The sequence below is a fragment of the Mobula birostris genome, chromosome 23 (genome assembly GCF_030028105.1).
Source record: "Mobula birostris isolate sMobBir1 chromosome 23, sMobBir1.hap1, whole genome shotgun sequence".
Lineage (NCBI taxonomy): Eukaryota > Metazoa > Chordata > Chondrichthyes > Myliobatiformes > Myliobatidae > Mobula > Mobula birostris.
This window is the reverse complement of record NC_092392.1, coordinates 3,208,997-3,236,658: the sequence shown is the minus strand read 5'-3', so window position 1 is coordinate 3,236,658 and position 27,662 is coordinate 3,208,997. Positions and strand designations below refer to the sequence as shown.

Sequence of the window (27,662 nt, the reverse complement as noted above, 5' to 3'; positions counted from 1 at the left end):
GAATCTGTCTTTCATTTGGTTTGTAGATTCTCTAGGTCTCACTATCCTTCATCCAGCTGTAAGCCACTTGCCCTGGAAACTCCTGCCTAGTAAGTTTTTATCTATAAATGAGGCTTTGCTCTGGGAACGGGCACATGGAGAACTTCCAAATTACCTTTGTCACTGCAGCAACATCTTTTTTATAGGTTGTGATGTCTGGGGAGTGGGGAAAGAGTTGGAGCTGAACAAACATGAGTCAGAAGTTGTACTGAATGCTGAACTTTGATTAAGTGCAGAGGAACAACACTTAATCAAGATCCAAGCATTTCAATTTTGCGTGTAACACCAGGCTTTCCCCTTGATGTGGCTAGAGCCCAGTCCATCACAGGTAAAGCTCTCCCATCATTGAGTACATCTACATGGAGGCTGTCTCAGGAAAGCCACATCTATCATCAGAGACCCCCACCATCCAAGCCATGCTCCCTGCTCGCTACTGCCATCAGGAAGGAGGTACAGAAGCCCGAGACCCCACACCACCAGGTTCAGGAACAGTTATTACCGTTAAACGATCAGGTTCCTCCTGAACCAACGTGAGCATCTTCACTCGCCACAGCATTGAACTGATCCTACAGCTTATGGGCCCACTTTCAAGGACGACAACTCATGTTCTCAGTATTATCTATCTATCTATCTATTTATAATTGTTACATGCTTTGATTTGTATTTGCACAATTTGTCAGTCTTTGTGTGTAGTTTTTCATTCTATTGGACTTCTTTATTCTACTGTGAATATCTGCAAGAAAATGTATCTCAGAGTAGTATATGGTGATATATACATTGATAATAAATTTAGTTTGAACCTTGAACTCTCTGAATGAGCTCTGAAAATCACTTGGGCTGGACAGGCAACTTTTTGGTTATTGCAATCCACTGTGTAAATCAGTTGATTAGTAAGTACTTTATGTTTCCTTCAGATAAGATATCTCAGGAGGATTTGATCTGCAGTAGAGTTGCCTAAAGACTGTCTTACAGGGGTGCTCTTAGACAGGATTGGATGGTGGAGAAAATTGGATAGGTTTTCCATTCTTGACTTCTGACCCTTGACTGGTGATTGCATAAACACCATAAATACGAGGTCTGATGAAGCGTTCCTCTCCATAGATTTATTTCTTTAAGCGCAGAACAGGCCCTTCCGGCACTTTGATCCGCGCCACCCAGCAACCCCCGACTTAACCCTTGCCTAATCATGGGACAATTTACAAAGACCAATTAGCCTACTAACTTGTACATCTTTGGACTGTGGGAGGAAACTGGAGCACCCTAAGGAAACCCACACATTCCACAGGGAGGACATACAGTCTCCTCACAGAGGACGATGGGATTGAACTCTGAAATCCAGCACCCTGAGCTGTAATAGCGTCACGCGAACTGCGACACAGCCGCAGAGCTGGACCTGCTGAGCTCCTCCGGCATTTTGTGTGTGTTACTCTGGTAATGGTTTCATTAGCTTTACATGTGATCTGCTTCCTCATCATGTCAATTTTCATATTTACCATGTGGTCAGGGGGGTTTAACTTACTGTTTCTCAAAGAATCACCAACTGTTACCTTATTTGATCCGTTAAGCGTTTGCTGGTGCATTCTCTGCTCAAGCTCCTGTTCTCATCCCCTTCTCCTACGTGCCTCCATCCCTTTAATAGTCCTGTTCCAAAGCAACTGTCTAATTCCCTTTCAGAATAATTTATGGGCTCTGCTTCTGTCTGTCTGTAGCAGCAGACTTCACACTACCCAATTTCTGTGTTAAGGTATTTCTTACACCTCCCTTTTCTTTCAGTGATATATCTCTCATTTGTTCCTGCTATAGACCTGGGGCTACTGTTTACCATATTGTACTCTCTGTAGCTGTGAAGATTGTTATCAGACTATCCCTTGTTCTTCTCTGCCTGAGGGCAGTGTATCTGAGCTGCATCATCACAGATTACTAGAAACTCTGTTTTTTCTCCTCTCTTTTTCCTTTGATTCTGGATTTCAGACACTGTTTTGAGGGTCACTTTCTCTGCCTGCATTATTTTTTTCCTTCACAACCACAGCCCAATGTCCTTGCATAACTCTCGAAGCATAAACACGCTTGAATTGTATGTTCTGGAAGCGTTGTCATGGTTGTGCTGCAGGATTGCACAGCAACCAACCTGCAGTTAGAGAGGCAATGTAAACCATGCTGAGGGAGGGACCTACTTGAAACCAGTTTCATCAGTACTGACCGGAGGGAGGGCGCTACAATGAGCGGACACTTTATTAGGTACACCTGCTCATTAATGCAAATATTTAATCAGCCAATTATGTGGCAGCAACTCAATCCATAGAAGTATACAGACATGGTCAAGAGGTTCAGTTGTTGTTCAGACCAAACATCAGAAAGGGGACAAAAGGTGACCTAAGTGATTTTGATCGTGGAATGATTGTTGGTGCCTGACAGGGCGATCAGAGTACCTCAGCAACTGATCTCCTGTGATTTTCATGCACAGCAGTCTCTAGAGTTTACAGAGGATGGTGTGTGAAACAGAATATATTCAGTGAGCAGCAGTTCTGTGGGCAAAAATGCCTTGTTAATGAGGGAGGCCAGACTGGTTCAAGCTGACAGGAAGTCAACAATAACCCAAATCATCAAGCTTTACAACAGTGATGTGCAGAAGAGCACATCTCCCAATGCACAACTTGTTGAACTTTGAAGTGAATAGATCTACAACCACAAATATACACTTAGTGCCCCCCTAATTGGCTACATGAGATCGCTAATAAAGTGGCCAGTGACTGTGCCTCTCTATGGCTAACGACTTTAGACCATAAAACATAGGAGAAGAATTAGGCCATTTGGCCCATTAAGTCTGTTCCACTGTTCGTCATGGCTGATTTATTTTCATGCTCAACCCCATTCTCCTTGCTTCTCCCCGTAAACTTTTGACGCCCTTTCTAATTGAGAACCTATCAACTTCGACTTTAATTATACTTCCACAGATATGCTTCCAATGACTTCCAAGGATTCACCACCCTCTGGCTAAAGAAATTCCTCCAACCTCTTCACATCCACTCTATCTAGGCTTTTGAATATTTGATAGTTTTCAATTAGATCCCCCACTCATTCTTCTACACTTGAGAGAGTACAGGCCCAGAGCCATCAAATACTCCTCATATGTTAACCCTTTCATTCCTGGGATAATTCATGTTTACCTTCTCTGGACCCTCTCCAAAGCCAGCACATCTTTTAGATAAGGGGCCCAAAATTGCTCATAATACTCCAAATGCGGTTTGACCAATGCCTTATAAAGTCTCAACATTATATCCTTGCTTTTGTATTCTAACTTTATGCCCCTCATGGCTTTGTTATAAGATCATGAAGGGCATGGATAGGGTAAATGCTCTCAGAATTCTCCCTAGGGAAGGGGAGCTAGAGACTGGAGATATACTGGTTCAGCAACACATGAACTCACTTTCAAGGACTCTTCTTATGTTCTCGATATTTATTGCTTTTTTTATTTTTATTATTTTGCTTGTTTTTTTTTGTTGTTCTTTGTATTTACTGTGAATGTCCACAAGAAAATGAATCTGTGTTGTATATGGTGACTTACATGTACAGTACTTTGATAATTTTTTTAAACTTTGAGAGGTGAAAGATTTAAAAGGGGCATAGGGGGCAACTTCATGCAAAGCATGGTATGTATCTGGAGTGAGGTGACAAAGGAAGTGATTGAGCATTGTGCAATAATAAGATTTACAAGTATTTGGCTAGTACATAGATAAGATGAGTTATGAGGGATATGTGCCATACACAGGTAAATCGGCATATAGGAAGATTGAAAATCTGGTTGAGTTGTGTCACAACAGCCTCCCACCCAATGTCAGAAAACCCAAAGGGTTAATTATTGAATATAGGACTATGAAGTTAGATGTCCATGAGCCAGTGCTTATTAAGGGAACAGGATGGAGAAGGTCAATAGCTTCAAATTTATTAGCGTCAACATATCAGGTGATCTGTCTTGGGATTAACACTTAGGTGTTATCACATAGAAGGGATGGTGGCACCTCTTCCTTCTTAGAAATTTGTGTCATGTCACCAAAACTTTGATGAACATCTATGGGTGCACAGTGGAGAGTATCCTAACTGGTTGAGTCACGGCAGGGTACGGAAACACTAATGCCCAGGAACAGAAAAAGCTTTAGAAGTAGAGGATACAGCTCAGTCCATCACCAGCAAAGCCCTCACTACCATTGAGTATATTTACAAGGAGCGCTGCCACGAGAAAGCAGCATCCATCGTCAAAGACCCCCCACCATCCAAGACCATGCCCTCTTCTCACTGCTACACCAGAAAGTACAGAAGTCTTAGGTCCCACACCACCAGTTTCAGGAACAGTTTCTATCCTCCAGGATCAGGATCCTGATCTGGTACTCAGCTCAATATTGAACTGATTCCACATCGTACAGACCCATTTTCAAGGACTCAACAACTCATGTTCTCAGTATTATTTATTTGCACAATTTGTCTTTTGCACATTGGCTGTTTGTTAAATTACAGTTTTCAAAATTCTGTGTATTTCTTCATTTTCTTGAAAAAGCCTGCAGGAAACTGAATCTCAAGGTAGCATATGGTTAAAATATGCATTCTTTCATAATAAGTGTACTCTGACTTAATGCTTCCTTGGAAAATGTAACATTCTCAGTGATTCCTGGTTATTGAAAATGAAGAAGGAATATTGGAGATATTGATGAGAACATTATCCATGTGGTGGGAGTAAACCACCTCCCAAACTGAGCATCCAGCTGTCTTGGTAAACATCTCTGGCCTTATTCATGGTAGATCCTGCAATTCCTGCATTGGCCTCACCAGCCACAAAACCAAAGTGAAAATAAATTATCTTTGATCCTGAGAGAGTGCTTAAGAAGAATTTCCTTGCAATACATTGGAGTAGCCAAGGTGCAGGGTGAGGCTGTATTTTATGGAGACACAAAACTGTCGGTTCTAGAATCTGGAACAAAAACCAATCTGCTGCAAGAAGTCAGTGGGTCATGCAGCTTCAAAGTTCATTATCGGACAAAGTGTGCCATATACAACCGTGAGATTTGTCTTCTTGCAGGCAGCCACAAAACAAAGAGACACAATAGAATTCATGATAAAACCCCACACTACAAAGACTGTCATACATCCAATGTGTCAAAAATCCAACTGTGGGAGAGGATTTTAATGCTGTCTTAGACGGTATGTCCTGGCGGCACTTCAGTTATTACTAGAGCCAATCTTTTTAGTATTGAATTTGACAGAGGAATGTTGCAGACACTGCCACCCACACTAGGTCCTGGGAGAATAATTGTAGAAAGACCAAAGTGCAGCAAATGGTTGGTTACTTGATTTCTTAAGAAATCCATAAACCATAAATCTTCAGATAGTCACTAATTAATCTGGTATTGAATTCAAAGGAGATTTATTTGTCAAGAGTGATGTGAATGGGGCAGCAGTTGAGATGAATAGCGTGGAAAGCTTTTAAAAAGGTGGACAACATATGATGGAGTGAATGGGGAGTCTCATTGGGTGATGGAAGAGGGGCCTAGAGGAGGCTGTTGTGAACATAGACCAGTTAGTCCAAAAGGAATCTCCTTCCCACTGACCCTGTTCTGGGCAGCAGTCAGAGCTTTCAGTACTAAGACTGGGAGATTTTATTTGGCAGAGCTGATAGAGTGCCTTTAAGAAACGACAGACTTCACTTGAACTTTTCCCTAAATAATAGTGTGCAGAAATTGCTGAAACCACCAAGTAAAATTGAGCCAGAGTGTCTGATAAATTTGGCTCTCATTATGATTAATGTGGTAGTGTTTTTTTATTAGCTAGTCTAGAACAATTTCACAATCCATTAATACTGTGGCAATGATCTTTTTTCGAAAGTAAGGATTCCACAAAATCCAACGTCAAACAGGCGCATGACTTCATTTGTACCATTCCATTGGGATCTTGAATAGTTTTTCATTAGACATATATAAAAGACTTATTTGGTTATGATGAGATTTTCCCGAATGAGGTCTCAGTGAGCAAAATGCACCTTTCTATGGTAGACGAATCAAAAACAAGAGAAAATCTGCAGATGCTGGAAATCAAAGTAATGCATTCAAAATGCTGGAGGAACTCAGCAGGCCAGGTAGCATCTATGGAAAAAAGTACACCATCGCTGTTTCAGGCTGAGACCCTTTATCAGGGCCCGAAATGTTGACTGTTTGTTCATTTCCATAGCTGCTGCCTGTCTTGCTGAATTTCTCCAGCATTTTGTGTGTGTTCTTTCTATAGTAGATTGGCTTCCACAACCCTTTAATTGTCTTTTCCCCTATTCTGTAGTGCACACAAAAGATAACAGACTGGAGCAAGTTCCAAAGAGCTGGGTGACTCATGCAGCCTGTGTAGCAGCCAATGGGCCCAGCAGTCCACGGCTTGGGTTGGCTCCCCTCCCAGTCCCAGATGTAGTTATTAGTGCCCCAGAGCTGATTTGAGTGCCTTGGGCCAGTCTTACAACATACAGTTACCAACCAATACAACAGGTTTCAGGATTCAGACCCCTATAATAGGCGACTCGAGACAAGAAAACTGAAAATGATCAAATGAAGTGCTGAAAAGTCACTGCAGAAATACAGTACAGAATTAAAATTATATGCTAAATCACAGACTACAGGAGCTTTTCCTTACTAAATTAAGAGATTACAAGTGAAAATCTGATTATGTGATTTCACAGTCCTTGAATTCCCTAGCAGCATGCACAATCCATCCTTTTACTATGGTCTTGAATTTTTAATCCTGTTACAAATTGTTTCATGTGAACAGTTTAAGTGATGGTAGCAACAATACTTGTATGTTGACAACACTAAAAGTTTGGTCGGTTTGGTGGTGACCAGAGCCTAGCTCTCTGATTTGCCACTGAGCAAAGTTTCCTTCCTGACTGGTTCGCACAGCTTGCTGTTTTATACCCACAAGCCCAATTACCTCTCGGCTAGGCCCGTGGCCAAAACTGTTTGCAATCTCTCATAAGTCCACATCATTTCCTCAATGTGACACCCAGCAGGCTGCTCTGGATCTAAAGATGTTCTTGCATTTGACAAGGAATCCAGCTGTGGCTTCCACCAAGGCTAACTTCAACCTTTGTCTGTGAACAAGAACTTTTAAAGTGCAGCTGTCAATAAAGTTCATATCCACTTGGCTCCTTCAAAGCATGGTTGTATGAAACAAAACATGGTCTGCTGTTCCCTCCTATCAGATTCCTCCTTCTTCAGCTACTTAACTCTTCCACCTATCACTTCCCAGCTTCTTACTTCATTCCCCCCCCACCTACCTATCCTTCTCACCTGCCAGCTTGTCCTCCTTCCCCTCCCCCCACCTTCTTATTCTGGCTTCTTCCCCCTTCCTTTCCAATCCTAGTGAAAGATCTTGGCTCGAAATGTCAACTGTTTATTCACCTCCATTGATGCTGCCTGACTTGCTGAGTTCCTCCGGCATTTTGTGTGACCTGCTCAAGCTTCCCCAGCATCTGCAGAACCGCTTGTGTTTATGTCCTGCCCAATACTGGTGTGATAGGCATGGGACAAGTAAATGCCAGTTGAGACGTGCAAGTTTGTATAGATATTTTAATGTTGAGGAATTTGAAATGCTTACAAATAAATTGAAAAAATGCTGGAAGGACAGTGTGTTACTGATTGGATAGCACCCCGGAAAGAGGTAGCGAGTTGATGCTTCAAATGAAGTATGATTAGGAGTGAGAGTGGATAGGTGGAGGAGGAGCAGCTTGTGAAGTATATATTTAACAATCAAATTAACTATATAGTGCTAAAAGAGTGCAAAAATAGTGAGATAGTGTTCATGGGTTGATTGTCCATTGAGAATTCTGATGGCGAAGGGGAAGAAGCTGTTCCTAAACATTGAGTGTGGGTCTTCAGCCTACTGTGCCTCCTCTCTGACAGCAGCAATGAGGAGAGGGCATGTTCCGAATGGTGAGAGTGCTTAATGATGGATGCCACGTGCCACCTTTCGAAGTTGTCCTCGATGGCAGGGAGCCTTGTGCCAGTGATGGATCTAACTGTGTCTCGGCCTACTGAAGCCTCTTATGATTCTGTGCCTTGAAACCTCCATAGAGGGTAGTGATGCAACCAGATCTCTAATGTATATCCGTAGAAATTTGCTAGTCTTTGGTAAAGTACCTAATCTCCTCAAACACCTAATGAAGTAGAGTGCTGGCGTGCTTTCATCATGATTTCATCAATATACGTCCTGGGTGGTGGGTATCCTTAATGATGTATTGGTGCTCTGCTCCTGATAGGGGCTGAATGAGAAAAGCCAAAGGGTGGAATACTGTGGAAAGGAGGGTATACGGAGGGTATGACTCAAGAAGAGTTACTTCCCCAATCAGTAAGGCTGCTCAACACCTCCACCCACTAACCCACCACTACTTTATCATTTCCTATCAGAGTCACCTTACATACGGATGCTCCAGGTGCCCAGCATCACTTCAAGGCATACAATTAATCTATGTATATAAGCTATCTTATGTTTTATATTTATTGTTTTTTTAATTATTCTGTTCATTACCTTATAGTATTGTGTTCCTTCTTTTGTTGCTTTGGTTTCTCCTTTTCACTTGTGTACTTGAAATGACACTAACCAGTCTTGAATCTTAAACAGTACAGATCTGGAAGCAACCAGCAAAGTGTGATAACCTTGAGAATGCATAGATTATTAAAAATATTACTTAAAATCCCCCACCACCCAGGACATGCTCTCTTCCATGAGGAAGAAGGTACAAGTGTCTCAAGACTCATACCACCAGGTTCAGGAACAATTATTATCCCTCAATCATCAGGCTCTTGAACCAAAGGATAACTTCATTCAACTTCACTTGCCCCATCGCTGAAACATACCCATAAGCTATGGACTCACTTTCAAAAACTCTTCATCTCATGTTCTCGATACGTATTGCTTATTTATTTTTTGACATTATTTATTTCTTTTCTATTTGCTCAGTTTGTTGCCTTTTACACACTGGTTGTGCACCTAAGTTTGTGAGATCTTTCATTGATTCTATTACGGTTATTGGATTTATTGAGTATGCCTGCAAGAAAATGAATCTCAGGGTTGTATATGGTGATGTATACGTACTTTGATAATAAATTTACTTTGAACTTTAATAAACTGTGTGAAGCCATTGTGAAGAAGTACAATTGATGAACATTCAACTTTTGAAAGGACAGACTGCTTTGCTAAAGTCATCATGGTAGTTAATTCTGTTGTTGCAAGCACATACATCAACACTACTCCCTGCCTCTGGGTAGTCTGATGTAGCAGTACTGCATCATATTTATATAGACATTGGGAATAAGAGATCCTATTAATGAGGTCCGTGATGGAAAAGCTGGACACTGAAAACAGATTATTTGAAAATGCAGGAGAGTTTATAAATGACCACTGAACTGGTAGCACATTGCACACAACTTAAATGCTAGCTGTACCACCATTTGTAGGGACTTCCTGGCTTAAACAGGGGAAGATTTATTTCTACCTTATCACTTATTTTATAAGAGATGAGACAGTGCAACAGCCAAATTGTCTTACAGCCAGCAAAATACTTCTGAAGTACATTTCCCTGCTGTCTAGTTGAAGCATTGATGTCAAGTTGTGCACAGCGAGACCCCAGAAATAGCACATTAGAGTGTCTTTGGATGCTGACCTGAGGAATTAATGTCATACTCCTACAGCAACACAGAAGGAGACCCTTCAGTCCATCACTCCAATGCTGGTCCTTATAGAATTAAACCAACCGGTTCAGCCTCATCACCCACCCTCCTATATTCCCTGTACCCCTGCAAATTATTCTTTCTCACTTGTGCTCAGAATGCTCTCTTGGGTGCATCAAGGTCATGGTGAATCTTAGTGCTGCATTCCCACCAACCCTGTTTCGGCCCTTGTTTATCAGCAGTCTGTCTAGAATGGACAACAGAATGCTGGAGGCTCAGCAGGTCTAGCAGCATCTGTGGAAACAAAAGATGTAAATTAGCATTGCGGGTTGAGACCCTGCACCAGGACTGGGATGGAACAGGAAAGATTCCCATTATGTACAAGTGCATAGAGAACCAGAATGAGGAGGAGGTGATAGGCAGATGGAAATGGGTTGGGGGAGGGAGTGGAGGAGATGAGCAAATGGAGAACAAAACTTGGTGGGTCAGGTGAATGTGGGAGAAGAACACCAGGGTGAGGTTACCTGAAATAAGAAAATTCAACATTCAAACCAATGAGTTGTAAGGTACCCAAGTGCCCCCAAATCAGTCTTGCACGATCTGGTTCCACCTATCTCTGACCATCTTCAGTCCTACAGCTTTGCCTTGCAGGATAAACTGCCATTCGTTCCCTCTCAGTTCTGATGCGTGTCTTTCTCCCTAGTCTTAAAACTATTCAAAGTCTCGGCTTCCGCTCCCCGTTAAGGAAAAATATCGAAAACTCAAAACCATCAGAGTGAAAAAAGAAATTGTCTGTTCTTCGTCTTAATTGGGCAGCACATCAAACCAGCAAGTGATTGCTTGTAGACAGGAGTATATTCAGCATGACAGAAGCTTTAAATTGACCTGATGTGTGATTATTGTAATGAAATAGACAGATTGAGAGAGAGGCCGATGGCTCTTACATTGCACTTGGAGAAAATTGGAAGCTTCTCATCACTAAATTTAAATACAATTCATAGATAGTCTGGTGTTGAACAAGTTTTTGTTTTCGTAGATGCTAGTTATGCACAAAGTTGTTGTTTTAGGGCCTTACTCCTTTAAGGATTGTGTCCTTCTCCCTTGTGACTAAGAACCTCTTAAGCACCTCTTTTTGTGGATTTCATGGGGGATCAGCAGTGGAAAGGCTGAGCGGTTCCAAGTTCCTGGGAGTCAACATCTCTGAAGATCTGCTCTGGGTCCAACATACTGATGCAATTCCAAAGACGGCACGGCAGTGGCTATATTTGGGGAGATTTGGTATGTCACCAAAGAAACTCACAAATTTCTACAGGTGTACCATGGAGAACATTCTAACTGGTTGCGTCACTGTCTGGTATGAATGGCTCACTGCACAGGACAAGACAGTCGCAGTCTCAGCCAGCTCCATCACGGGTACTAGCCTCCCCAGCATCGAGGACATCTTCAAAAAGTGATGCCTTAAAAAGGCAGCATACATCATTAAAAGACCACCATCACCCAGTTCATGGCCTCTTCTCATTGTTACTATCAAGGAGCAGGTACAGGAGCCAAGAGACACGCACACAATGTTTTTGGAACAAATTATTCCTCTCCAACATCAGATTTCTCAATGGACAATGAGCCCAAGAACACTAACTCACTATTTTTTGCTCTCTTTTTGCATTACTTACTTAATTCAGTTTTACATGTATATCTTACTGTAAATTATATTTTTTTCTATTTTTATGTATTGTAATGTACTGCTGCAACAAATTTCACAACATGTGCCGGTAATAGTAAACCAATAAACTGATTCAGATCCCCCCCGCCACCTAAAATTTACGCGCTTTAATATTAGACATTTCAACCCTATTCAGGCTCTGCGGGGGAGCTGGAACTTTGCCCGTCTGTGGTACCAAAGCACAGAACTGCTGTCACCAGCACCCAAGTGCCAATTAAAGTTTAATGGGAACAAAGAGCCCGACTCTCTTGTTGACACTAAAGATTCAAGGTGAAGTTTTGGTGAAATGTCTAGGTAATTGACACCAGGTGCACATGCATTTCTCTGCATTTGAACCAAAAAACAAATATGTGCAATGCCTTTAGGACCCGCTGAAATGAAGGCAAATCCGGGTGTAAAGCAGTCCCAGGTGGTCTGTGCTGGTTTATGCTTCACCCTGGCCTATCACGTCATTTTTCACCTGATGCTGCCAGTGTCCATCTGTTCTTTTCCCTCCCAGTTTTAAATTCTGCACTTTGACTGGCCCATTGCAGAGGCAATGTAACATTATTTTTGCAAATAGTTTCTCTATGAGTTGGGGAGGCTGAAAAATCTTAGATTTCACTCTTGAGTGGGGAAGGTTAAGAGGAGATTTGACAGAGGTGTTCAAACTGCAAAGGAGTGTGATAAAACACCAATGCCCAAGAACAGAAAAGCCGACAAAAAGTGATGGATGCAGCCAACATTCCCTTGATTTTTTTTACAGCTGTACAGACCGATCATTGCCCTGAGCAGGAAATTTTTACACCTCCTGAAAACTGTGCCGTGCTTTAATGTATAAAAGAAAATTCCAGCTGTGCAGCAGCAGAGCCTATATGCGTAGGAGCATTTCAGTTACTAGGTGGTCAGGCACCCACACAGTGTAGAGGGAACAGTGGATACAGCCCAGTCCATCACAGGAAAAGCTCCCACTCCACCCCTCCAACCATTGAGCACTGCCAGAAGAAAGCAGCATCCATTATGAAGAACAGCCACCGTTCAGGCCATGCTCTCTTCTCACTGCTGCCATCGGGAAGGAGGGGCAGGAGCCTGCGGTCCCACCCCACCAGGTTCAGGAACAGTCATTATCCTTCAACCATCAGGCTCCTGAACCAGTGTGGATAACTTCACCCATTTCCACCATCAGCTGATTTCACAACCTATGGACTCACCTCAAGAACTCGACAACTCAGGTTCTCAGTATTGTTTATTTATTTGTTTATGTTTATTTACTTAGTCATTACTTGTGTTTTTTTGTGTTTGAAACGTGTCTTTTGCACACTGGTTGCCTGTCAGTCTTTGTCTGTAGTTTTTCATTGATTCTGTTGTATTTTTTGTATCTACTGTGAATGCCTGCAAGAAAATTAATCTCAGATGATACTTGTGTATTTTGATAATGAATTTAGTTTGAAATTTTGAAAAAAGTGGATGTGATGTTTGCAGTACATGGGTTGGCTACCATGGAATAAGTTTCAGGAATTTCACAAAAAACCCAGAGGAACAGAATAGGAATTTTTAAGCAACACGTTGCATCTGTAATGTTCAGATGGTGGAGACTGATTCAAGAGTAACCATGCAAAGGGAGTTGGATGAATAATGATTACAGATGGAAAGCCAACAGGATAGTGGAAAAGACTAGCAGAAATTAGACTATTTGGATAGTTTTTCTAAAGAGCTGATGTGCTTTTTTTTTACACCACTTATTTAATTTTGCTATTTAATATATATATACTTACTGTAATTCACATGTTTTCTCTGTTATTATGTATTGCATTGTACTGCTGCCACAAAGACAACACATTTCACAACCTGTGCTGGTGATATTAAACCTGATTGTGACTCCTTCATTGCTGTATGATTTTCAGATTCCGTTTACCCGGTCCATCTCCTTTGACCAGAGAGGAAGCAAGGTTATTGAACCAGGTGCAATTATACACATTCCCACCACTTCTCATACTCCTCCCTCAAATTCACCCTCTGCTTCTCTCCCAAAAACAACTCCACCAGCCGCAAGCCACACTTCTTTCCCCTTCCCAAACAATTTGAAAGGCGGTTGCTAAGAAGCAAAACTACTTTCTCTTACAAGAGAAAATTTGCAGATGCTGGAAATCCAAGCAACACACACAAAATGCTGGAAGAACTCAGCAGGCCAGGCAGCATCTATAGATAAGAGTAAACAGTTGACATTTTAGGCCGAACCTGATGAAAAGTCTCCACCTGAAACATCAACTGTTTACTCCTTTCTATATATGCTGCCTGGCCTGCTGAGTTCCTCCACCATTTTGTGTGGATCACTTTCTCTTGACCAGGCTGCAATATAAAGGTTCTCCTTTACTCCTGCCAACTAAATGAAGCTGTAACGTCATCGAGGATTGTCCAAGCATCCTGGCAGAATTGAAGATTAAACTCTTGACTTCTGTTGTGAGCAAATGTGTGGGAAAAAAACTCAATGAGGCATTAATAAGAGCATTTATTAATATGTTTTCGTTTTGTGATTGCTGTTGGTAAGATAGAAAACAACACTGAAGTGGACGTCAGCTGTGGTACATTTGATGTGACTCTCATTCCTAAACCAGGAGTCTATGGGTTCAATCCCTCTCCAGAGACTTGAGCACAAAAAAATCTAGTGTTCTGAGAGAATGCAGCCCTGTTTGGGATGAGACACTAAACTGAAGCCCTGTCTGCCATCTGGGTTGAACCATGTGAGCTGAGCCTGGTGTCTTGGGGGCGGGCAATCTTTGTCCATTAATTAATTAATGACAGAAAACAGATAATCTTGTCATTATCTTTCAGGTGTGCAGGGGAACACCTGGAATGTAAATTGGCCGCTGTATTTCCTGCAGTTCCACAGGGTCTGAATTTCTAAGGTCTATCATTGTCCTTTGTGGTTTGGAAGGTGCTATATGAATGCAGGTCATTGGGGAGGAAGTGCAGGAGTTGTGGGTCCCACACTGCCAGTTGTTGCCCTGCAGCCGTAGGGCTGCTGGACCGGTTTTGCTCGCCTCAGGCTGAGTTGAGTCCACACCCCGTGGAGACACTTTCTCTGCAGCTCATGTTCTCGGTATTGAAGAATTTGTCTTCTTTTGCAGTTTGGATGTTTGTCGGTCTTTGCTTTATCATAGATTCTACTGTATTGCTTCATTCTGCTGTGGGCACCTGAAAAAAAAACAATGTCAAGGTTGTATATTGTATACCTACTTTGGTAAGAACTTTATTTTGAACTTTAAAGTTTTTTTTAGTCTTACGGCGTGAAACTTTCTGATAACCAGTCAGTGAAAGCAAAACAGCCTACCTCAGCCCTGTTGGAATACTTTAGAATTGAGTTGGCAGTTGTGCCTGCTACACTGGGATGAATTAAAGAAATTCCAGACCTCCAGAGAAAAGCAGGAGATATTATGCTGCCCCACTTCATTTTTCATTCCATCCCCAAGCCAATTACACATCCTGGGACAAATGAGCGGCTCCAACACTTCATCTGTCATGTTGCAATCAATATTTGAATAATACGATCTGGTTGGAATTAATTTCAGTACGAGGCAAAAATCCCAATTCAACACTTCCTGTTTTTTCTTCCCTTTTGACATCAATGCCAAGAATGATTGGAAAGCTAGTCTTGGGTTTCAAATCTGATCTTGTATATCAAAGTGAATTTTATGCTACAATTATTTTGAGCACCAGAAGTAATGTGAACTACTTTTTGTCTAATTTCCTGATCGCCCAACAAGCAAATCCCTTGTTCTTCAAGATTCCCTTATAAAATTGAATCCATATTCTGCCAGTCATCAGGACAACACTGAACTTACTGAGCTTATTGTGGAAAGATTCAGGTCCCATTCCAGAGGTTTAAATGTAGAGTCTTTCGACTCTAGACTGACGCCTTTGTGCCGTACTCAAGGGAAGCACTGACAGTTGGAGATGTGCGTGTGTATAACTTAAGGCAGCTACATTTGGCTCATCACTGAACTGTTCCCACAACCTGCGGACTCACTTTAAAAGACTCTTCATCTCATGTTTTTTATATTTATTGCTTATGTACTTATTGTTTCTTTATTTTTTCTTCTTTTGTATTTGCACAGTTGGTTGGCTTTTGCACTCTTGTGGCCCACCCTTTTGGGTGTAGTCTTTCATTGGTCCTGTGACGGTTGTTGGATTTACTAAGTATGCCCGCAAGAAAATGAATCTCAGGGTTGTATATGGTGACATAAATTTACTTTGAACTTTATCTGATGGGATGCTAAACTGTCTCCTTTCTAGCCATTCTCTCCCCATTCCTTTCCTCATGGAGTTGATGCAAAGTGTATCATGGGACCAGTCAGTATCATGGAGAGTGTCTAACCGTTGCTGGGACTTCCAGTAAGATGGCAGCATGCATGGATGTAACGGCTTTTAGGAGGTCAACCAGAGGTGTTATTGTCTTTTTTAAATGTATTTTTTTTTAAGATTGCAAGACCCTTCTGGACATTAAGAACTTAAAGTACTTGCAGGTCTACCCCATCAGCAGGTTGCTCATTGGTGGAGAAGCTGAAGGAGCTGGACTTGGTGGGGACCATGATGCTGCCTGCAACAGAGAAACATCAGTGCACGAAGGAGGAATGCAATCTAACAGCGAGTGACCTTTCCTTGTGATCACAAGACCTGTTTGGACATTGATGGTGTGGAATGCTGTAAGTCCAGTTAGCTGGTTTATTGCCAAACAGCAAGGAAGCTGCGTGGCCTCGGTCACAGTGAGGACTGGGCCTGAAGCTGAGGTGTCACCTGCTTGCAGCTGCTGAGAGGGTGGCGTCCAAGTCGGGTGCTCCACCAGCGTGCCAGAGGCATCCATGCTGGAATCAGTGCCGCGTGGCGGAAGACAAGCTGCATTGTGTTTGACGGCAGACTGCTGCAGCTTTCATGGACTCGGGGACTTGGAGTATATTTTTTGTGTGACTGTATTTTATTGCTATCTTATATGTGGTGTGTGTGACTGCTGGTACTGTGTTTTGATCGTAGCCCCAGAGAAACACTGTTTTGTATTCATGGGTGTTGATGTATAGTTGAATAATAATTAAACTTGAACTTGAACTAGACTTAAGCTTGATTGTCTTGGGCAAGGGGTCCCCACAATCAATTCCTACAACATATGGTCACAAGAGATTCTGTAGTTGCTGGAAATCCAGAGCAACACACGCAAAATGCTGGAGGAACTCAGCAGGTCAGGGTGCATCTGTGGAGGGGAATAAACAGTTAATGTTTTGGGATATAGGCTGCTTATTAATGTATTGGGATTGTGCTGTGCTCCATTTGCCAACATTACAAAATGACCAGGAAAAAGACTTAATTGGTTGTAATGTGCTCCGTGAATAAGGTCTGTCACATTGGAGAGTGGTACTGTTGAAATGTGGCTGAGAGTGTTACTCAGGTTGTCTCAGGCTTGGGCTCTATAGCACCTTAAGACCAATTGTTGGACTTTGAAATGAAGTGTCTTGTTGAATGAATTTTGAAGGTTTTCGGTCACTATTACAAGGAGAACCAGTACCTCTTGGCCAACTCGTCTCCCTCATCTGTTGTTAGTTACTTATAGCACAAAAAGAAAATGTTGAATTGATATCTCACCTCCTGTCACCTCAGGGTTCCTTGGTGCATTTTATGGTCTTTGAAGCAATTTTATAATGTACTCTGATGCTTCTTGTGCAGCAAGCTCCCGTGTGTTTGCTTAGATAACCTGTTTGAGGGTAGGAATCTGAGGGATGTTTGAGATGCTGGGAAGAACTTGCTGTTCATTGATAAAGTTCAAAGTTATTAGCTTTAAATGTCACTCGTGCACGGAAACACACAGTGAAATGACATTTGTGTCAATGACCAACACAGTTAGAGGATGTGCTGGGGGCAGCTCGCAAGTGTCACCATGCTTCCATTCCAACATACATGCTCACAAACTATCCCAACTGTTGCGTCTTTAGAAAGCAAGAAAAAATTGGAGCCCAGAGGAAACCCACATGGTCTGGTCATGTGGAGAACATACAGAGTCCTGAGGGGAATTGAACTCCTGTTCCTGGTGTTGCAAAGTGTTACACTGACTGCAATGCTATTGTGTCACTGGAGATAAATTTCCATTGGATTTCCTGGGATATACAGTAAGAACAGCTGCAGAAAGAAGTGGGATAGAAAGTAGGCCTCATTTCTGTTGCCATCTGAGCCAACATTCCCCTCAACCCTCACTGATGAACCTATGACATCTGGTACCTCATTTACTTCTAATCACTAATGACTGGGAATCCCTTGTTGCCTCACTAGTGGTCAAAAGCTTTAGGAATGATGTGACATGGGATGATTTGACTGTTTTCACCAAGGCTAGTCTAGTAATTGGTTTCCTTTTGCTTTCTTTGCTTCTGTTGAATGCTGATAACCCTGTAATTGAGTTGGACAGGACATGTTCAAGATCTTTATATACTACAAAAATGATCAATTGGCAAATCTTTACAGCGCAGCCCATTTAATCATCTGTTCAGTGCTTCATTTGGAGGACAAACACCATAAGACACAAAAGCATATTTTGCAAAGCACTGCTTTGACTTTGAAGAGGTGTTGCTCTGTGAATGGTGTGTAGTGGATGGCAGCCAACGTGCTGATCGTACACAAAGCGTTGTAATTGGATTAGAGATAGACTGCACGGGAGCTGAATTGAAGATCGGGCTCAACCTGCCGATGCAACATAATGGAACTGCTGGATAAGGATGCTGTGCTGGTTTTCCTCTGTAATGGGAACAAATGGATTCTGTTTCGGTCCATTCTGATTTCTTATGGTCTGGAATTGATTTGCAGCCCTGTTGGTCCATTGGAATTCCATTCAACTATTTTGACTGAGAAATGAACTTTCAGCAATTCCAAATGATGGGGATTGGTGCACTGGATTTCTGTCCATTAGATCAGATGCTTTATTGAAGAGTATATTTGCCCTTTCTGGTAACAAAACCAGTTTGAACATTGAGGGGGATTTAAACTTATTTAGAATAATTTTCTAGCTGGCCAGTGATGATCTGGACTTCAAGGCAAATGGTCCTGGGTTTGAATGCAGCTGGCTCCTTGCACACTTTTCATCCGTGCTAGGTTGAGCATCAAGTTAGCAACTCAATCTCATAAAAATAGACAGAAAATGCTGAACAGCAAAGTTGCTGTCCAATGTACCACAAGACATGGAGAGGAATAACAACTAAAAATTCTTTAGCTACAAGTAATATGACTTCAGCCTTCCATTCTGTCATGGAATTTCAATGTACCAAATTGTCTCATTGCCTGGAATTTAATCCAAGTAAATGCAGGCATGGTTAATGTAAGATAAATACAGTACATTATCCATGTGAATGGAATAAATACAGCAAGAGATAATAAATAGAAATAGCCATAACTAGCCTGAAGCCCCTTCGCATCTGATCTTGGAAGCTAACCAGGTCAGGCCTGCTTAGTTCTTGGACGGGAGACTGACTGGGGAAACCACATGCCGTGGGCTTTTGAGAGGTGACTTGATAGAAGTGCACAAGATTATGAGAGGTATAGATAGAGTTTACAGGCAGAGACTTTTTCCTAAGGTGGAAATGGCTGATACAAAAGGGTACTATAAGGTGTTTGGAGGAAAGTATGGGGAGTGATGTTAGAGGTAGGTTCAGACAAAGAGAGTGGTAGGTGTATGGAACATGGTAGTAGAGGCAGATACGTTAGAGTCATTGAAGAGGCATTTGGAAGAAAATGGAGGGATCTGTGGGAGGGAAGGACTAGGTTGATCAAAATCAGGTTTAATATCACTGGCACATTTCATGACCTTTGCTAACTTAGTGGCAGTAGTACAATGCAATACATGACAATGGAGAGAAAAAGAAAGCTGTGAATTACAGTAGGTCTATGAAAGCACCACCTTCCTATGTGTGGTGTGTAGTTCTGTAGGTTATATCTCCTTAAAAACTATTTAAATGTGATGAAGTTGTCTACTGCTACCATCGTTTCAGTAGTGCATTCCACACTATCAGCACCATCTGGGTGTATTTTTTTGTCTACTCTCCAAACTTTCTGAAAGTAATTTTAAATTTTCTCCCTTGTGTTTTGATTTGTCCTCTCAGAAATGAGCATGGGTGTGGGGTGTCGCGGTAGCATATTGGTCATCATGACACTATTACAGTACCAGTGACCCGCGTTCTGTCTGTAAGGAATTTGTATGTTCTCTCTGTGACTGTGTGGATTTCCTTTGGATGCTCCAGTTTCCTCCCACATTAGAACATAGAACAGTACATGCCATTGTGTGGCTTCAGGCTTGTGTACCTCCTTCCTGATGGTAGCATTGAGAAGAGGGATCTTAAAATATGTTAAGGGGTTGGCATAACATCATGGGCAGAATGGCCTTACAGAACCAGCTAAAAAGCAAATCAAAAACACCCAAACACTACCTATACAATGTCCATATCCCTCCATCTTCTTTACATCTGTATACCTATCTAAATATCTCTTTAATTTATTTGCCTCTACCTCTATACCAGGCAGTGCATTCCAGGCATCCACCATTCTTTGAGTAAAAAACTTACCCCTCACATCCCACTTCAACATACCCTCTCTCACCTTCATAGTCATAGTCATACTTTATTGATCCCGGGGGAAATTGGTTTTCGTTACAGTTACTCCATAAATAATAAATAGTAATAGAACCATAAATCGTTAAATAGTAATATGTGAATTATGCCAGTAAATTATGAAATAAGTCCAGGACCAGCCTATTGGCTCAGGATGTCTGACCCTCCAAGGGAGGAGTTGTAAAGTTTGATGGCCACAGGCAGGAATGACTTCCTATGACGCTCTGTGTTGCATCTCGGTGGAATGAGTCTCTGGCTGAATGTACTTCTGTGCCCACCCAGTACATTATGTAGTGGATGGGAGACATTGTCCAAGGTGGCATGCAACTTGGACAGCATCCTCTTTTCAGACACCACCGTGAGAGAGTCCAGTTCCATCCCCACAACATCACTGGCCTTACAAATGAGTTTGTTGATTCTGTTGGTGTCTGCTACCCTCTGCCTGCTGTCCCAGTACACAACAGCAAACATGATAGCACTGGCCACCACAGACTCATTCAATGCATGCCCTCTGGTGTTAGACGTTTCAACTCTGGGAAACAGATGCTTCCTGTCTACTCTATATCTCTCATAATCTTGTGCACCTCCGTCAGGTGTGCCTTAGCCTCTGGCATTCCAGAGGAATCAGCCCAAATTTATCCAGCCTCTCATGATAGCACATGCCCTCTAAACCAGGCAGCAATATGGTAGACCTCTTTTACACCCTCTCCAAAGCCTCTAAAGCTACGGGTTAATTGATCACGTTGGTGTAATTGTTTAGCATGGGCTCGTTGGGCCACAAGGGCCTGTAACTATGCTCTCTCTCTAAATATAATAAATAACAAACAAGTCGTTTTTTAATGTTTGGGTTACATTTAAATTTGTATACCTTCGTTATGCCTCCTCTCATCCACTTATGTTCCTATTCAGCCTTTTCTCATAGTACATTTTCCCAGTATTGGAAAAATTCTTCAAAACTGCACAGAACCCTCCCAGTGCAATCACACCTTTTCTGACTAGACTGTGCATGTGGTCTTCAACCACTGTTGCACACACTTCTGGGATAAATTTCCTGTTTACACTTCTCTTCCTTCCTAACAAAGGGAAGTAGCTCTTGCGACTCTTTACCTACCATTGGTAATGTTTGAGGATTTGTAGACAAACACTGTGAGGTTCTTTAGCTCTTCTATGCCATTCAGTGTTCTCCCTTGTCCTGTTGCACCTTCTAGTGCAGAGTTGGCCCATCCACACAGCCCCAGCAGCTCCACAACCCCAGTTTAACTTTAACCTAATTACAGGACAATTTACAACAACCAGTTAACCCGCCTGGTATGTCTTTGACCATGGGAGGAAACCGGAGGACCTGGAAAAAACCCACACATCTCACAGGGAGAACACATAGAGACTCTTTACAGAGGACGTTGGGATTGTACTTCAAACTCCAAACGTCCCGAGCTATAGTAGTGTCCTCCTAACCGCTATACTAGCATGGCGCCCAAGTGTGATTCCACCTGCTTCTCAGGATTAAATTGTATCTGCCACTTTACTGCCCAACTGACCAGACATCTACATTCTCCACCTGCCCCACCCCATCAACCGCATGGCCAGTTTTCAGAATCAAAATCAGGCTTAATATCACCGGTACGTGTTGTGAAATTTGTTAACTTTGCTGCAGTACATAATAATAGAGGGGGAAAACTGTGAATTACGGTAAATATATATATGTAAAATGGTTGAATTAAATAAGTAATGCAAAAATAGAAATGAAAAAACAGTGAAGTAGTGTTCATGTGTTCGCTGTCCATTCAGAAATCGGACAGCAGAGGGGAAGGAGCAGTTTCTGAATCATTGAGAGTGTGCCTTTGGGCTTCTGTACCTCCTTCCTGATGGGTGATGGGGATCCTTAATGATGAACACTGCCATTTTAAGACATCACTCCTTGAAGATGTCCTGGATACTATGGAGACTGGTGCCCATGGTGGAGCTGACTAATTTTACAACTCTATGCAACTTATGCAGTAGCCCCCCCCCCCCCATAATAGATGGTGATGTAGTTAGTTAGAATGCTCCCCATGGTACATGTGTAGAAATTTTTGGGTGCTTTTGGAGACTTACCAAATCTTCTCAAACTGCTAATGAAATATAGCCATGTTGTGCCGCCTTTGTGACTGCATCAATACATTGGGACCAGGTTAGATCTTCAGAGATATTGGCACCCAGGTGCTTGAAATTGTTCACCCTTTCCACTTCTGATCCCTCGATGAGGACTAGTGTGTGTTTCCTTGTCTCACTCTTTGGAATTGTTCTACTATTTACAAATTTCCTTATTGTGCCCCTTGCATTGGAGTTTAAAACATGGGAATATAATGCAGTTGGAACACAAACAAAATTGCTTCACAATTTGTTTCATTATCCTTCTCTCGAATTGCAAAAGATATGCTGTGAACTCCCTCGAGATGTGACAGCCGTAGCACAGGCAGCATCAAACAGGTTGCTTTTAGTTGTAATCTGAGGGTTTTGACCGTGAACTTGTGCTATGATGAAAGCATAAAACCATTCCTTTGAACATGTTGTAAAGCGAAGTTGCTCATTTGAAGGCTCTTGCATTTGGGACTGGACATGATGGCACATTTGGAGGCACCTGCTTTCATGCAATCCCAAAGAAATCTTGGGCAAAGACTACTTTTGATCTTTTATTTTGGTTTAAGCATTAGAGAATATTTTTGTGACTTGTGCTATTGAGTTATGAAGCTTCATTGATTGTGAAGAAATTTTTTTCAAGGACTAACAATCGTTTAGGGTGGCTATGTTCTTTTAAGAACAGTCCAAAAGTGCTTCAAAGCCAATTTTTGAAATGTGCTCACAATTGTAAAACAGGAAATTCAGCAAGCAATCAGGGAATATGTGCACAGCAAGCTCCCAGAAATGATAATGTTATTATAATAATACGACAGAGGAATAGAATTAGGCAATAAAAATATTGAAAAGAAGAAAAAAAGAGAGAATTAGGCCATTCAGCCCATCAAGTCTGCTTCACCATTCCATCATGGCTGATTTATTATTTTTCTCAACCCCATTCTTCTGCCTTTGACACCCTGATTAATCAAGAACTTATTTACCTCTGTTTTAAATATACCCAATGATTTGGCCTCCACAGCTGCCTGTGACAGTGAATTCCACAGGATCACCACCCTCTGCCTGGCTGAAGCAGCTCCTCCATCTCTCTGTTCTAAAGGGACGTCCTTGTCTTCTAAGCGTGTGCCCTCTGGTCCTAGACTCCCCTGTTATATTCTGTAATTTCAAGACATTAAACTAATTCAACCAAAGACACAGGAGTCTAAAATGTGGGTCTAACTTCTAGAATTTACTTTAAGTGAGGCTTGTATGTATTACATGGTAGTGTGATGACATGTGCAATTAACGTATTTTTGCATTTAACCCATAATTAATTATTTAAATGAACAAGAATGCTTAATCAAACTCTCTCTCTCTCTCTCTCTATCTATATATATATATATATATATATATATATACACACACAAGATTACTCAAATATTATTGAAATATTAAATACACAGCATCCTCCACAATTGGAAACAACTTCCTCACATCCACTCTATCTAAGGCCTTCAATATTCAATGGGTTTCAATGAGATTCCCCAATAAAACTCCTGTATGTACTGGCACAGAGCCACCATTCAAACTATGCATGTGGGAAAGTTATTGATCACAATACCGGGACAACTCAAGTGCTGCTCTTCGGAAAGATACTTAGTCCATCCACTTGCCCTTGTTCTGACATTACTTCTGAGAGGTGGAATCTGTGACAGCACAGCGCTCCTAGAGTTCTGAGATTTTCTCCTCTGCAGTCTATGACGGGATGTGGACTCAGAACTTGTGATTTAAAGGTGAGGGTGCTGCCCCTGTATCACAGGCAAAGGATAGCGAGGCATGAAATACTTAATTTAAAAGTAATGTTTGCTATCATGATCAATACATTGTACGTGGAGAATGTTTTGGAAAAGAAAGGCAATCCATACATTAAATGAATGCAATCTCACTCCTGTGAATTTGTGCTTCGTACAATCGCAGAACTGTGATGCCACAATGCTTATTGAGTTGATGCAGACTCCTTACAGGCCAGTACTGTGGATAGCATTCCCCAGTCTTTGCCCCAAAGACTTGCAGATCTTTCTCTTAATTCCACCTTTAGGCACTGGTTTTATTTTCCGCAACCCTTGTAGAGTTTGGCTCCGTCCTTTCGTTTTTGCAACCAGGCAGACGTTTTCTCCTTTAGATCATAAGACACAGGAGCAAATTAGGCCATTCGGCCCATCGAGTCTGCTCCACAATTTGATCATGGATGGTTTATTATATGTGGGACAAACACAGGGCTGCTTTCCTGCTCCTCGGCAGTTCTTTCCCATTGCATCTTATTGTATGGGGAGAGTTTCTTTATGTACGACATGCATTCACAACTGCAACAGCGCCTGTTGTAACTCAGCAGAACGTGGAAGAACGACACCTCATCAGAGTAAGGATGATGGTGGTTTGGAGTCTGTTTTAAGTGTTTCTTCCTTTCAGCATTTCCCTGAAAAGGTCATAATCACAAGTACATGTTTAAGAGTTCAAAAGTAAATTTATTATCAAATCTCAGGGCAGTATCTGCACCGTATACTATCCTGAGATTCATTTTCATGTGGGCATTCACAGTTGAACAAAAATATACAAGAGAATCAATTAAAAAAAACTACACACAAAGACTGACAACCAATGTGAAAAAGAAGACAAACTCTGAAAATATAAAACAAATAATAAATAAATAATCAGAATCAAAGTCAGGTTTAATATCACCGGCATATGTCATGAAATTCGTTAACTTTATGGCAGCAGTACAATGGGATAGATGATAAATAAATAGTGACAAAAACTGAATTACAATAAGTATATATGTCAATTAAACAGTAGTGCAAAATAAGTAGTTCAAAAAAAAAACAGAATTAAAAAGTAGTGAGGAACTGTTCATGGGTTCAGTGTCCATTTAAAAATTGGGTGGCAGAGGGTAGAAGCTGTTCGCTGAGTGTGTGTCTTCCAGCTCCCGTACTTCCTTACTGATGGTAACAGTGAGAAGAGGGCATGCCCTGGTTGGTGGGGGTCCTTAATGATGGATGCCACCTTCCTGGGACACTGCTTCTTGAAGGTGTCCTGGATACTACGGAGGCTCGTACCCACGATGGAGCTGACTAATTTTACAAGTTTCTGCAGTTTACTTCGATCTTGTGCAGTAGCCCTTCCTCCCCCATAACAGGCAATGATGCAACCAGTCAGAGTGCTCTCTATGGTGCATTTGTAGAAGTTTCGAGTGTTTTCGTTGACAAACCAAATCTCCTTAAACTCCTAATGAAATATAGCCGCTGTCTTGCCGCCTTTGTCGCTGCATCAATACATTGCATCTAGGTTAGGTCCTCAGAGATACTGACTCGCAGGAACTTGAAGTTGTTCACTCTCTCCTCTTCTGACACAACTGTATCTCTGTGAGGACTGGAGTGTGTTCCCTCGTTTTTCCCCTTCTGAAGTCCACAATCAGTTCTTTGGTCTTGCTGACGTTGAGTGCAATGTTGTTTCTGTGACACCACTCAACTAACTGGTATATCTCGCTCCTGTCCGCCCTTTCATGACCGTCTGAAATTCTGCCAACAATGGTTGTATCATCAGCAAGTGTTTAGATGGCATACTGAGAACACGAGTTTTAGAGTCTCTTTTAAACGTTTGTTCCCAACAGTATTGCCCCGAAAAGATCAACTACATGTTCAAAAGTTCAAAGTTCATAAGTAAATTTTGATCAAAGTACGTAGAGTATCTGTCACCATCTGTTACCCTGAGATTAATTTTCTTGCAGGCATTTACAGTAGAACAAAAATACAACAGAATCAATGAAAAACTACACACAAAGACTGACAAACAACCAATGTGCAAAAGAAGACAAACTGCAAATACAAACATAAATAATAATACATAAGTAAGTAAACAAATAATACCGATAACTGATCGGAATCTGATTCTGATGAGACATAGAATCCTTGAAAGTGGGTGTAGGTCCAATGAAATACTTATTTGCAGCAACATCAAAGTCACATAGTATCAGGTACACAATATTCAAATGAAAAACATTCACTAAACATAAATTATCCACAATTTTTACAAGGAAGAACACAAGTAGGACAATAAAAACAAAGTCTGTTGTAGTTGAAAAGTGTTGATGTTCTGAGATGGAGATTAGGATTGTTTAATTAGTTTGAAGAACGGAATGGTTGAAGGGAATTAGCTGTCCTCGGACCTGAAAAGCACCTGACTCTGAAATGGCATGTTACTCTAGTGGGGCTCTCGAGGCATCAACCTTTGGACTGACGAGGAATGGCTGAAACACTGACCCCCAGACCAGCAGAAGCTTTTGCCCCCGGGGAAAGTCCCAGGAGAGGTGCGGCAGAGTTGTTAGGCCCTTGTGATTAACTTACTGTGAAATCTCCTTCACTTATCAGATGTCGTCTGCCCAGGAGTTTGCACTGAATCATTATGCTGTTGTCCTGCGATTACTCTGGGGGGGAAATATCTATATCTCTCGATTTTACGTGCAAGTTAATAATTGAAGAGGAAGGCGGTACTGTTCTGAGCGCTGCGAGGGCTGTGTTGCTCAGTCCTCGCCTCGCCTGCTGTGGATTCGGAGCAGGATGAGAGGAGACTGGCACTGTGCCAGTTAGTGCGATCGGTAGAGCTGCTGGGGGTGGGGTGGGGTCGAGGGGGGTGTTGTGCATTGATGCAGACAGCAACTTTAAGGCACAGCTCAGTGGGTCACAGCAGAAAGAAAATGGGACTCATGCAGGATTAGTGTAGATGGGTGCTGAGTGTTGGTGGGGGCTGAGTGTGCTGTCTGATGTTACACGAATTTCTGACACAAGACTGGCATCAGATAATTTGAAGGGGGCACGGTAGCTTAGTGGTTAGCACAACTCTATTTCAGCATTGGCAATCCGGATTCAGTTCCACCACTGTCTGTGAGGAGTTTGTACATTCACCCTGTGACCACGTGGGTTTCCTCCAGGTGCTCCAGTTTCCTCCCACAGTCCAAAGTCGTACGGTTTAGGACGTTAATTGGTCACACAGGTGTAAATGGGCGGTGTGCACGCATTGGGCTGCAAGGGCCCATCAGCATACTGTCTCTAGGTGGTAATGGTTTTACCGGTAGAGGTGGCACAACTCGCAGCTTCAGAGATCCATGTTCAATCCTGACCATGGTTGCTGTCGGTGTGGAGTTTGCACGGACCACCACTGGTGCCACGGGATGCCCCTCTGGTTTCCTCCCACATCTGAAAGGTGTGCAGGTTGTAGGTTAATTGGCCACTGTATATTGCCCAAGTGCATAGGTGAGTTGCAGACTCTGGAGGGGGTTGATGGGGGGGGGGGGTTGGTGGAGAACAAAGTGGCATTGGTGTCAATAAACGGCTGATATTGGTGTGTACTCTGATGGCCAAAGGGCCTGGTTTTCTACTGTGGCTCTCACACCTGTTAGTGTTCTCAACTAACATACTGAGACAGGATGAGGCATGACGGGCCAGAAGT

At 42.1% G+C, this 27,662-nt stretch overlaps 1 protein-coding gene and 1 long non-coding RNA gene across 8 annotated transcripts in view; one reads left to right on the top strand and one right to left on the bottom strand.

The window, feature by feature from the left end:
- The window catches only part of plxna4 (plexin A4), an 811,940-nt gene that overhangs the window by 153,356 nt on the left and 630,922 nt on the right, over positions 1-27,662 (top strand). The gene's annotated exons all lie outside the window — the stretch shown is intronic.
- On the bottom strand, positions 13,928-26,682 carry LOC140186842 (uncharacterized). The gene is made up of 2 exons (XR_011882950.1): positions 26,561-26,682; positions 13,928-14,628 (listed from the first exon to the last, which is right to left on the bottom strand). It is a non-coding gene; the product is annotated as an uncharacterized lncRNA (long non-coding RNA).